Source organism: Mauremys reevesii, linkage group 17, assembly GCF_016161935.1.
Source record: "Mauremys reevesii isolate NIE-2019 linkage group 17, ASM1616193v1, whole genome shotgun sequence".
Lineage (NCBI taxonomy): Eukaryota > Metazoa > Chordata > Testudines > Geoemydidae > Mauremys > Mauremys reevesii.
In genome coordinates this window covers 8516288-8529540 of record NC_052639.1, presented here as the reverse complement: position 1 = coordinate 8529540, position 13253 = coordinate 8516288, and the positions used below count along the sequence as shown (strand labels likewise).

General features: G+C 50.7%; 3 non-coding genes across 3 annotated transcripts; 2 read left to right on the top strand and 1 right to left on the bottom strand.

Annotated features, from left to right (window-relative positions):
• The first annotated feature begins 3535 nt into the window (after window positions 1-3535).
• Window positions 3536-3608, top strand: TRNAF-GAA. Its single transcript has one exon. It is a non-coding gene; the product is annotated as a tRNA-Phe (tRNA).
• A 5976-nt stretch (window positions 3609-9584) lies between these two features.
• On the bottom strand, window positions 9585-9666 carry TRNAS-AGA. The gene has a single exon. It is a non-coding gene; the product is annotated as a tRNA-Ser (tRNA).
• A 1386-nt stretch (window positions 9667-11052) lies between these two features.
• On the top strand, window positions 11053-11124 carry TRNAC-GCA. The gene has a single exon. It is a non-coding gene; the product is annotated as a tRNA-Cys (tRNA).
• The last annotated feature ends 2129 nt before the right edge of the window (window positions 11125-13253 follow it).

Here is a 13253-nt window from a genome sequence, read left to right as displayed (position 1 = left end):
AGTTTTGAAACACTAAGTGGACGCAGGGGCTGAATGAGCTCCCCCCTCACATCTAGTGAGGAGCTGGGGGAAAGACTTCAGGAACAGACCGTGTTTGCATGGACACACCTACTCTGCCTAGGTATGCAGCATGATGGGGCCACTTTCCCAAAATGACCAGTTTTGGCTGGTGGTGGGTTACAAATCACTTTAGGACTGAGTGGAATGAAATGTTGTTATCCTTCCTGCATGAGTGAAGGGCAGCAGAACATACCTAGTCGGTCCTGATAGGGGGTAGGTGGGTGAGGAATAGCTTTTATTGGACTGCAAAGAAGCAATTGAGGACGTCACCCTAAACCAGTGGTCCCCAAACTTTTCACACGGTGCCCTTCTAGCCATGGCCAAGGCCCCTCGGAAGCCGCGGTTGAGAACCAGGGCTGGGAGTGGGGCTGTGGCTTGCTGGGGAGAGGGGTGCAGACACAGGTAAGGGGGTCGCGGCTGGGCCGGGGGCTCAGGCTCAGGCTGAGGGTGGGCGAAGAGCTGGGACAGAGTGGGGCTGAGTGTTGCTCCCTCCATGCCCTCCATGGGGGCTGGCTCAACCCTGAGGTGCCCCCATGAACATTCCTCTGAGCCCCCCTAGGAGGCATGCCCCACATTTTGGGAATCACTCCCCTAAACTGACCCCTAGTCACTAAGCAGGGGCTGGTGATGCCAAAGCCCAGGGACAGGGAGCTTTGCCAGAGTGGAGCCTGCAGGTCACATGCTGGGGGCCTGACCCAGGCTCAGTGCTCTGGGACAGCTCTGAACCAAACCCAGGCAGAGCCCTCATCAGTGTGACACCGCCCAGGGGACGCTGTCACTGCGGAAAACCTCCTTGCCTTCAGCACCTACTGGGACTGACCTTGGACCTTTCAGCCCCCCTGTTCCATGCCAGGAGCTTCCTGTAGTGAGTCACCTTAGCAGGACACCGGGGAAAGCCTCACACCCCCCCACCCCGCAAAGGAGTCCTGCACCCCCAACTTACACAATCACCAGTGACTCTCAGCCAGTGCTGTACAACAGAAGGTTCATTAGGGGTCTGGAATCCAGACTGGGAAAGTTCTGTGTTCGCACAGGAAGCAGGAAGATTCAGCAACGTCCATCTTGGGGGGGACCCCGAACTCAGAGCCTGGGCTCTCCCGTCGAGTCCCCAACCCAGCAGACTCCTTGCTTCCAACAGCCCAACTCAGCCAGGCCCTTTCCCCTCTTCTGTCCTTTGTTCTGTTTCCCTGGTAACCTGCTCACCTGGCCTCCACCTCGTTCTTTGTTCTCCAACTTGTCCCAGCCAGCTGGTGTCTTGCAGCAGGTGCGCCCGGCCAGCAGTTGCTAGGAGACAGAATTTGTGGCCATTGTCTGGGCCCAGGCAGCTGGACAGCAGCCACACCTGCCCTTTGGGGGTCTCCACAGAGTAAACACCCTTGTCCCAGCACCGAGATCAGTTGTCCCAAAACTTTTTGAGGGTCAGGCCCCCCCTTACCCTTGTCCGTGCCCCCATGAGCCACACCTGGGAATGGGGCCACAGCTGTGGGGGAAGGGACGCAGACAGGGGTAAGGGGGCTGAGGCAGGGGCCAGAGCTGGGGCTGGAGGCAGAGACCGGCAGCAGAGCCACAGGTGTAGGGCTGGGAGTGGAGCCCTGGGAGCCAGGCCAGCAGCTGGGGCTACAGCCAGGAGCGGAGCTGGATGGTGCTCCCTCCCCACACACTCTGGGGGCTGGCCTGGGCCCCAGCTCCATTCCCCTGAGTGTTACTTCATTCCACCTGGCGGGATGCACCCTGCGTTTTGGACCTCTGATGTAGATAATCATGCAACAAATAGGGGAAACTGAGGCATGCACAATATGCAAAACATTCCAAAAATTCCCACTTCGTCACAGGGGTGTCAGTAGGGTCTGAGCTGGGCAGCAGCACAGGGAGAGTGGGGAGGTTTCCCTTTGGAAAAATTAAACTGCAAAACAGCCCCCTGTGTTCCCACAAAAGTGTCTCATTCATCCCTTAACCCCCTCCCCATGAAAATCTCCACCCCTGCCCTGGCCCACAGAGACCCCCTCACTCCAATGCAGATTTTTAACTTTTCTTACTTTTCCTTGGCCTTGTGCCAACATTGTTCCCATCAAAATCATCAAAGGCTTTTACAATGAGAAAGAGAAAACAAAGTAAATCAAACCCAAAGAAACCGCTATCCACCTCCCCGCCACAGACAGTTTGGGTCTGAATTTTTCTACTGAAACGTTGAGACAATAAGACTCTCACTGCAATTGTCCAGAAACAAACCTAAACCCCCCATGCAGTACCTGGGGCATCTGTGTCTGACCCATCAAGGCTTCAGCTCCTTTGGGGAGATTTCCAGCTGCCCAGTCCTGCTACTATTCCAGGGGAGCAAATCCTGGCTCCTGTCAGCATTTATCTCAGCCCCGTTCTGTGCATCACAGGTTTCTCTGGAAAAGGGCAGTGAATGGTTCTAGGGTCCAGCGATCCTCATTCAAATCACGCTAGAACCTGAGACTCCTTCCCCTTCCCCAGGCTGTGGGCGGGGAGGCATTTCACAGAGCTCTCAGGGCCATAGCACGTGGCTAAGGAGAGAGGAAAAGCCTCATACCCCCCTCTGCTCTGGGTGCTGGGTTTAGTCCTGAAGCCTCTGCCCCCCACCTAGTACCCTATGGCTCATCCCTGACCCTTGCTGCTGCTCCTTGCTATAGACTGTGAGAGGAGCGGAGGCAGCGCAGGAGCCGTCTGGGGACACAGATCCAAGGCTTTGGGGAGACACATTGTCTGAGACATCAGAGCGCTGCAAACCCTGCAGCCACCCCCTCAATCCGGGGTCTGTTTCAGCCCTGAGTCCGGGCTGCCGCGATCCCTCCCCCAGAGCAGGTGCCCACAGATAACAGCCTGGAAATAGGCATGTGACACTAACTCCTGCTCTCCCTGACAGGGCCTCCCCTAGACCAAGTGGCGTCCCAGGCAAGAAGTGTCTTCGGTGCCCCCCACCCCCGCTCTATATGTTAAACCATTGAATACCTTATTTTTTATTGCATTTGTAGCTCATTGCATTATTTTGATGCACTGTTTGGATACATGATTTTCTCTGTCATATAAAATACATTTTCATGCTAGGATGTGTAAACCTGTATTTATTCATGCCATATATAAGCAAATAAAAAATCATTTCCTTTAAGCATATAGAAACTTTTAATTTTAACAGTAACTGAACTGTGCTAACACCTAGCAATGGAACTGTCACCAGCACAGGATGGGCTGCTATTAAATAGTGTTACAGTCGGAGACAGACAGCGTTAGGATGTTAACCCCAGGCCTTTTGTTCAAAGGTTGCTTCTCTCGCCTTTCCCCCATGAACTGAAGCACAGCATTCGGGAGATCCAAAGACTAGTTAATGACATTTCCGAGTGCTAAAATAGCAAGCGATGTCCGTCTTGCATTGGCCATTATTGACTGGAGTGATGGTTTATTGAGAATAAGCTTCAAGGTGAGACGCAGCAGCCCAAAAAGGCTCCCTGCAGGTGCTGAAGTAGCTCAGTTGGGAGAGCATTAGACTGAAGATCTAAAGGTTCCTGGTTCAATCCCAGGCTTCAGCAGTGGGCTGTTTCCTGGAAATGCAGCAGTTCCTTTACCCAATGCAAGTCCCTCGTTTCAGGCTTAGCTGCAGGAAAAGGCAGCAATGGCTTCTGCACCCAGTTGGCCCACCTGACCGTTCTTTCTTCTCTTGCTCTTTCTCAGCAAGGGAAGAAAAAGCAGCTCTCCCTCAAGCTGGAGTCACAAGGGTGATGTAAGGACGACTTCCTGAGCCCCAGCTCCAGTCCTCTGCTCTTCCAGCTGACCCATTGAAGAGCTGCCGCCATGTTCTCCGGGTTCGCCCCTCAGTATGTGCCAGGGTGAGCACCACCAAAGTGCATGGAATTTGAGGGGCGGGGCAGGGCAGCGCACTCTGATGGAGTTTCTGTAGTGTAGTGGTTCTCATGTTTGCCTGACATGCAGAAGGGCCTCAGCCCAAAACTGGGCAGAAACATGCTGGCTTCCTTTTCCCAGCTCCCCATGCTGTCCAGCAAGGTGCTCTTCCTTCTGCCACTGGCCAGTCCCTGGGATAACCCCAACCCCCGCATGATGGAGGGTGGTGACATCAGTGGACAAAGTACCTTGGCATCAGCCTGGGGAAACTCGAGGAATTAGGCCAGTCGCCTTTTGAATGCTTGTGGCTTGGCCTCCTCTGCCCTGGGAGGTTGGCCTACGTGTGGCTAAGTGGGGTTAGTAGTAGCCACCATTTGTTCTACAAAGCCTGGGGAGGTGCAGTTGGCTGCTGGGAGGTCGAATCCTGTGCCTGCCTCTTGGCTTCCCAGGGATGGCTACTTGCAGCCCAGGAGAAGAAGTGGGGTTCTGGGTGGAAGGAAAAGAAGCAATGGTGAGTCCTAGTGGGCAGCTTTCTGGCAAGATGATTTTCCGGTTTAGGCTTGGGAGGAGCCTGCGAGCTGTGGGTGGAGTTGTTCCAGTGAGAACTGCTGCTCTCGTCTCGCAGACCTGGGGGCGCCAGTGACAGATTGAGGGGGCAGGTGCTGCTTGAGTGACTGGGATATAGGAAACCCCAGCCTGCCCCTCCGGGGCCAAGTCCACTGTTTGTCTCCTGCGTTGTGACATCCAGATTTAAATCTTCCCAGCATGTGCTGTGGCTCGTGTATTAAGCCTTCCTGGTTGGCCTGGTCATTTCCAAAGTAGCTCAGCTGGGAGTGCATTAGAGTGAAGATCTAAATGTTTCTGGTTTGATGCCAGGCTTTAGCACCCCCTTCACCCTGGGCATGTCGTGCTGGGCTTTCTCCTGGGTGTGCAGCTGTGCCTTCAACTCACCAGTTTTCCTAATTTCAGAGGCAACACTTGCAGAGGGCGTGTGGGGTCATGTCCCCACCTGGGTTAGCTATCGCCTGCTACATCATGTGGTGCTGCCAGGCTTTACACCCCACTAGGGGCCTCCAGGATCCTGACATCCCAGCACTTTACACACCTTCCTAGAGCCTCCCAACCCCCCTGGGCTGTCGGGACTGTGACCCCAACCCCGCTGATGAGAAACAAGTCAGGGGAGGGGAAGCGACTGGCTCAGGGTCACACCAAGTGTCAGAAGGATGGATGGGACCCAGCAGTCCTTCTTTCCAGGCCCCTTCACTAACCACTGCTGCACACTCCCTCCCACAGCTGGCAATTACAAGCAGCCCTCATGGCCGCTCCCCCTGCCTTTGAGAGGGAGTGTGCTCCGCTGGAGTGACCGGGCCAGGGGACTGGGAGTCAGGACTCCTGAGTTCCATTGCTGGGTTTCCTATTGGTTCCACTGCTGGTTGTTTTCCTTTTCCTGTGGGACTTTGTCCCCAGCAGTCAAATGGAGATTTCATACTTTCCTGCTATTGGAAAGTGCTGGGAGAATCCCCCAGCCAAAGCTGCTCTGACAGCGCTAAGCAGCATCTGACCATTCCAGGGCGGAGCGCACGGCCCAGGAGGGGGAGGGTTTGGCTCTGGGGTTTCACTTCAGCCCAGTCTAGAGAGAGGGGCCCAGCCATGGAGTTTGGCTCAAGAAGACCAAGTCTCCAATTTGTTAAGGGTGTTTTGAATTCCAGTCCTGTGCTCCAAAGTGCTTGGTGTCAGTTGCACATTTTAGCAGCATGCTCTCCACTCCATTTTCCAAATCATTCATGAAACTATTGAATAGTACCAGACCCAGGACCGATCCCTGCCGGACCCACTAGGTGCACCCTCTCCGTTGGACAGCCAGACATGGAGAAGGGCGCTTGGAGTCTGGGCTTTCAACCAGCTCTGCACCCACATGACACTGATGGCATCTAGACCGCATTTCCCTCCTTTGCTTGTGAGAATGTCCTACGGGACTGTGTCAAAAGCCTTAGTAACACCGAGATCGATCCCATCTACTGTTTACCCACCTCCACTAGGCCCGGAACCCTGCCGAAGAAGGAAAGCGGATTGGTTTGGAATGATTTGTTCTTGACAAATCCATGCTCACTAGTCCTAAGAACCAAAGTATCCTGTAGGTGCTGCTGACAAACTGAGTGTTTAAGAATGTATTCCAGTATCTCTCCAGCTGTGGAAGTGAGGCTAGCTAGTCTGTAAGTCCCAGGGGTCTCTTTGTTCCCCTTTTAAAGATAGGTCCTGTCTTGTTCAAGGATGGGAAGATGTTCTTTTTCAGGGATCTCAGACGAGAACTGGGGCACAACGCCTGGTTTGTTAAGGCCACAAAAACAGAGGCAGGAACCTCTTCTCTCCTGCTGGCAAAGAACCCCAGGTACCTAAGAGACAGGGACTCACATCCCTGAAGGTGCTTTAGAAAAGGCAGTGGTTAAAAAGTTTGGCTCTGACCATTTCTTGTTTCCACAGACTAGACATTTTAGCAAACTTTAGAATTCCTTGGTGCTAAACACCGAGAAACTCCCCTTTCTCCTTCACAGAGGGCTTTAACGCCCCTTATCTCACTCAGGCTCACGACCGCCCAGAGTTCAAGAATTGTCCCTGTTCCCATTGGACAGATGGGGAGGAGCCTGAGGTGCAGAGAAGGGAAGTGACCTACCCAAGGGCCTACACAGCAAGGCAGTGGCAGAGCCAGAGAGAGAAGCCACCAGTCCTGACTCCTGTTCTAACAAACAGCAAAACCCGCCAGAGGCAGGGATAGAGCCCAGGAATCGAGATGGTGGGGAAATTTCATTGAAACCATTTCTGTCAGAAAATCCCATTCAGACTAAACCAGTTTGTTTCTCAAAATCAAAACAAGTGGGATGAAAGTTCTTTGCAAAAATATTTTGTTGCAAAACAAAAGCATCTCCTGTTTGTCACAGTGTGTTAAATTGTCTCGTCGCACACAAAGAGGAGACACTTATATTTCAAAAATTAGATAAGATGCTTCAGTCTGAGCTAAGTAATTGCTGCTCTTAATTTCAAAATAAAAAAATACAAATAAAAAAGACTACTTCAGCTATTCTATTATGTCATAATCTGCTCTGAGTAAACGTGATAGGACACCTCATATTATGCATTACTCCTAGTGACACTCTCCCATGGATCCCCATCCTCCACCCACCATGAGGTAGATAGGAGCGGATCATTATTATCCCTACTTGAAAGAGGGAGAAGCTAAGGCTGAGAAAGGAGAATTGACTTGTCTTAGCTCACACAGCCAGTCAGTGGCAGAGTTGGGAGTAGGACACAAGAGCCCTGATTTTCAAACTAACCATCGGATCTTGAATTTCAGACATTGAATGACCTGAATAAAGTGCTCTCAGAGGAGCTCCAGACCAACAACAGTGCACAGTAATTACTCAGCGAGTATTTGAGGAGAACTGCAATGTTAGAGAGAATCATGAACTGCTCAGAGACAATAAATGCTGAAAGCAGCAAAATTCATCAAACATAGAACTGGTTCTGACTTATTTACTTGGTTTTAAAAGAGAAGAACAAGGACCTGAGTCTCCTCCCTGTCAATAACCCCCTGCTCAGCCAATCAGGGTAGAGACTGAGGATGGGAGGCTGAGGGTTCTCACCAGAGAGCCCAGAGGATGGCCCAGGTCACCGGTGGGGATCACTGCCCGAGCACTATTTCAGCCCCACATTTTTGGGTGGGCCTCCCACAATGGGAGCTGCCGAGCACTCCCCTGCAACACACACACACACACACACACACACACACACACCGTTCCTGCTGTTGGGAGGGGAACAGGAGAAAGGACAAAAGAAGCAAGAGACAAAGAGAAAGGAGGAAGGGATGGATGGAGGAAAATGTGAAACAAAAAGGACAAACCCTAATGTCCCCAGTGATTCTAAGGGACAAAATCCCAGGTGCAGAATAAAATTCTGTCTCCTTAAGCTCGTGTTTTCCATGCCTAGAATTCAACTGTCACCAGATGGATCAGACTGAACAGGTTTTAGACCTCGAGGAGGCTCTTACTTTCTAAACAAAGATGGATGTTTTCTAGTAAAATCACTAAAAGGGAAGGAGAAAACTCGAAAGAGGTTCCTCCTGGCGCTCATGTCCGTGAACCCGAAAACTCTCAGTCCTCAAAGAGAGACCTGGAGAAGGAGACTTGCTGAAGCAAAGCCACAGGGTCTCTGAGGTTTCCCTGGCCCCTCGCCCCTGTCCTGCCTGGCTGGTGTCAGCATCTCTCTGTGAGGTCATCACCTCCCCACCACCTTTGGCCAATAGTCTGAGGTCCTGCAAAAGGCCTTTGTGATGTCACTGCCACACCCCTCCCTTGCTGTGCTAATGTCCTGCCCCTGGCCAGGCACTTTGGAGGTTTGAGCTACTCCCTGTGGATCACCCCACTCAAGGAGCGTTCGTTCTAGGCAGCAAGCCGGTAGTTTTGGATCATCTACAAATTTTGTCAGCTCACTGTTTAGCAGGTTGTTTATGAATATGTTGACTAGTCCTGGTCCCAGTACAGACACCACTAGTTACCTGTTTCCATCCTGAAAACTGACCATTTATTCCTACCCTTTGTTTCCTATCTTTTACCCAGTTATTGATCTGCGTGAGGACCTTCCGGAGGTGAAAGTAAGCCGGTATGTTCCGGTATGGGGTACCGGCAAGAGCCGGTACTCTGTGCCAGCCCAGCCCGGCTTCCCCAGGCTGGTGATTTAAAGGGCCCAGGGCTCCCTGAAGCGGCCGGAGCCCCGGGCCCTTTAAATCACCTCCCGAGCCCCCCTGCCGGAGCCCCAGGGAGCAAATCACTGCCGTGGATGCTGCTCTCTCCCGCTCTGCCAACACAGAGCAGGGGCAGCAGAAGCTTCCTTACAGTGGGGGGGGCACCGTTGTCCGAACTGTGGCACCCCCATGACACCCCTTCCCTAAGGACCCCCACTCACAGCACCTCTCCCCCCGAGGCCACACCCACAGACGCCTCTTCCCCAAGACTGCACCCTTCCCCCCATCATTTGTCCTAACAGCCAGTAAAGAGTGGTGGGGACATGGCCCTATAACCCCCCTTTTCCAGCACCCCTGACACAGAGCTAAGCAGGCAGAAGTGTGTGTCTGTGTGTGCGACAGAGAGTGCTGTGCTGAGCTGAGCCAGGGAGAGAAGGGGGGCTAATGTCAGGGCTGTCCCCTGCCTCAGGACTGGTCGCTTCCAGCAGCTGTCTGAACTTAGAGACAGTGTGCGACACACTCACTCTTCCGCAACGCACACACTGTCTCTCCCCCCCCCCATGCTCTCTACCCCACCATGCTCATTGCAGTTGAAAAGCAGCTGGCAATCTAGTAAGATGCCCATTGAACAATGGGATAGAAACCTGCATCATGTGACGCTGTACCAGCCCGTGAGGCATTGCAAACCCTTCCCAAAGCACCCTGCAGCCAGTTGCACAGTGGGATAGCTACCCACAATGCACTGCTCTCTGTGGCGATCCAAGAGATGCTAGCATGGATGTGCTCTGGTGACACAGGGGCATAGGGTGGACATGCAACATCTGTTCAATTAAAACACTTTAACTTAAGCCACATTATTCTTTCATGTAGACATAACTGAAGAGTGAGACAAGACCCAGCTCCATTGAAACTAAAGAACCACAACTTCCTGCGTAGTTGGCAGGATTTGAACCTGCGCAGGGAGACCCCAATGGATTTCTAGTCCATCGCCTTAACCACTTGGCCACAACTTCTTGTTTGAGATGTGGCTTTCACTGCACTCTAGTTCTGTTCTCACTGAGTGATCAACTCCAGTTGTTTCCTCAGACCAGCTTCCACAACACACACACTGCTGTGCCCTTGTGTAAGTGTGTCCATGGCTGAATTGCAAGAATTCCTGCTCCTTTCCCTTCTGGCTGGAGCACGAGGAGAGTGTGTTTGTGGTTAATGATGTTGCTGTAGATTTTTGTCCATTTCCTGCCTCGATCATTCAGACAGTCCCTTTCCCGTCATATCCCCAGTACATCAGTGATTGCGATAGCAGGGGGCAGGTTTTCTCTGGGGCACTGAGCTTTGCCAGGGGGTTGATGGCTCCTTTCTTTCCTCACCCTGGAGTAAACTCGCTTTTTATTCCATCCTTGATGTTTCAAGGAATAATAACAGATGATCAAAGAAAGAGGTGGACAGGGTAGGTCTCAGGGGAGGGGCAGAGAGGTGTGGGCGATGGACAGGGGAGGGGGCAGAGAGGGGGGGCAGTAGGCAGACCTTGGGGTCGGGGGTGGAGAGGTGCGAGGAGGCCTTGCGGGAGGAGAGGAGCGAGCAATCAGCAGGCCTCAGCCAAAGAGCAGGGGTGGGAAGTGGCCAAATGGGAGTGAGGGTGGAGCACAGGGGGCCTCGGAGGAGGAGAACGAGGGAAGGGGTGGAGTGGGGACAGCACCACGGTCTGGGAAGGGGCCACCCACAGGATTCAGGGGGCCTGGGGCAAAACAATTTCAGGGGCCCCTTCCATAAAAAAAAGTTGCAATACTATAGAATCCTGTATTCTCCTGGGGGCCCTGCAGGGCCTGGGGAAAATTGACCCCCCCACCCCCCTGTGGGCGGCCCTGCCCTCAGCCTCTCCTCGTAAGTCCCCTGCCCCCTAGACTCTCTCCAAGTTGTTTCTGTAGTGTGTGTGTGTGTATGTGGGGAACTGGACGCAATGCTCCAGATGTGGCCTCAGCAGTGCTGACTAGAGGGGAATAATCACTTCCCTCGATCTGCTGGCAACGCTCCTACTAATCCAGCCCAATATGACCAGTTACCCATATTGAATGCAGACACAGCAATATTTGATACATTGGTTCCTGTCCATTCAGGAGGTTATTTCCCACCTATTCATAAATAATGAAGCTGCTCTAAGCGGAGGGGAGAGAGCTGTCCCGTCCGTGCAGTTAACCCATCTCCCCGAGAGGTGGTAGCTATGTCAGCGGGGGAAGTTATGTTGGTGGGTGTGCAAGCTGTGGTGTCTACATGTGTATATAAAGTTTAATCAAACCCCATTTTTTAAACCCCTGTGGTCTGGGAATAGAAAAGGAGCTCTCTGAGGCAGAGCCCGTCCTTCAAAATCCTTAAGATCACAGACTTACCTATGCAAATGTCAGGGGGGTATAGCTCAGTGGTAGAGTGTTTGACTGCAAATCAAGTAGTTCTTGGTTCAAATTCAAGTGCCCCCTTTCAAGCTTGTTTCTTCAATAGAAATAATTCTATTTCTAGTATGCTCAGGAGCTCTACTATATAGGGATTCCTGAAATGAATGAACACACTTACTGTTTTCCTGTGCAAATGCATAAACACCTAGCAAACGTCCCCCAGCAGAAATCACTTTCAATCCTCTAAGTGTCGGTTTGTTTTCATCAATGAAACAAAGACACATGAAGACACATTTGCAGGTCCTTGGCCTCCATGGGCTACAATGTGCACAAGAACAAGAACCACATCCACTTGGGAGGAATGGACTAGTCTGTATTACATTTGGTAAGTAAGTTGCCATTGGGACTGAAAAGTCCACTGGGGGTGGACAGGAGCCTGTTACAAAACTAAAATAACCAAGATTTACCAAACTCCCTGTTACACATTCAAACCTCTCTTTGTGCACACGGCATCAACTGGGGCTCTAATAACTGGCAGCCTTCCTTTAACACAGATCGTTGTTCCTTGTGACTTTCAGATACATTCGAATGGCAGCTGTTCAGAGGTCATGTGCTGCTAGTTCAGAGCAGCAGCAGAGTCTCTGTACGTTTCCCAACCGTAGAGCTGGGTGTGTCTGCATCCAAGTAACTGCAGAGTCAGTGTAGTACAGACAGTTAATTGCACAGTCTCACTTTCTGGTCTCATTGATCATTTGCGTAGAAACAGCAACTGTTTGGTGGGTTTTGTTTTTTTTTCCCTTCGTTTTCTCCTAAGGAATGTGTGATCTTGAGCATGTTAGTTTAAGCTCCCTGTGGGTCAGGAAAATTCCAGCTCCTTGAAATAGCTCGGAAGGGACCTGTTTGTATCACCTAGAATAAAGGAGCTTTTGTAAAGCAGTTTCATCTTTAAATATACTGGGATAAAAATAGTAAACAGTAAATTCCACAGCCAGACACCAGGCCAGGATCAATGGATGGGGCCAGGATCAATTAATTACAGAAGAAACAAACTCTTGGGAAGTAGCTGTAATTTGTCCCCAAACCTTTCCTTGTTCTCATATGCTATCAGGGATTCTCTTCTAGAGGGCAGAGTTAAGGTTATCTGGGCATGTATCCTCACTCTGTATTCCCTGTTTTTCCAGAGTTTGAGTTTTACTGAACTCGATGTTCTGGAAGGTAAGAGATAGTCACAGTCAAAGTTAACTCTGTGTTAACAAAGGTTTTGTTAGTGGCAAATAATGAGACTAATCCCTCACTGCGGTAATTCCACTGACTTCAGTGTGCTCTTTCCCCATTTCTAGTTCCAAAAAAATAATCAAATTAAAACAACCTTGAGACCTAAAATGCTGTGAGAAAATGGAAATTTTAGTAGCTCAAATAATTCCGTTTCTTCTGTGTCTTGTACGTGTGTAAATGGCACAACACATTAATTTATACGCACATCTTTCTTGACTTCTTAAAATATTCTGTAGTACATTGACTAGATCAAGTGGGTTGTTCAATGCAGTGAGGTTTTCATGCATTGCCTAATACATATTTTTCATATTATGTAAATGAACACAACTCATTGAACACAAAATTGTGTATTTCATGCTGTGGACTGTATCGGTAGCTCATATTAATAGGTTTATTTTTTCTCTCTCTTTCTCTCTCTGTGAGGCACAACAAAATAATTTAGTGATACTGAAAACGTTCCCTTCTCCTCCAGAACTGCCTTGGAATCACCTTCCCTTTGTAGATTAATCTGCCCCTGTGTCTCTACGAGGGAAATATAGTTTCTATGAAAAAAACCACAGTTTTTTAATTAAAGGGACTGAACAGAATAGGTTACTCGACATAGGTTAGGGGTTTGTTACAGGAGTGGGTGGGTGAGATTCTGTGGCCTGCGTTGTGCAGGAGGTCAGACTAGATGATCATAATGGTCCCTTCTGACCTTAAAGTCTATGAGAATAGCCACATGATGGCGACACATCAGGAATGCAAAGCAACAGGTTCCTGGTTTGCACATCGATGGTGACAAGGGATTGAACTCGACTCCCCTCTTTTCACAGACACATTTGTTTTATTCTCTGAGGTCAAACATCAGTTTAAATGTTGTACTTAGTCCTCTGCCTTGTAGCTTCAACAGCCGCAGATGCAAGATGAGTTACTGCAGCCTAGACCTTGTGTCCGTG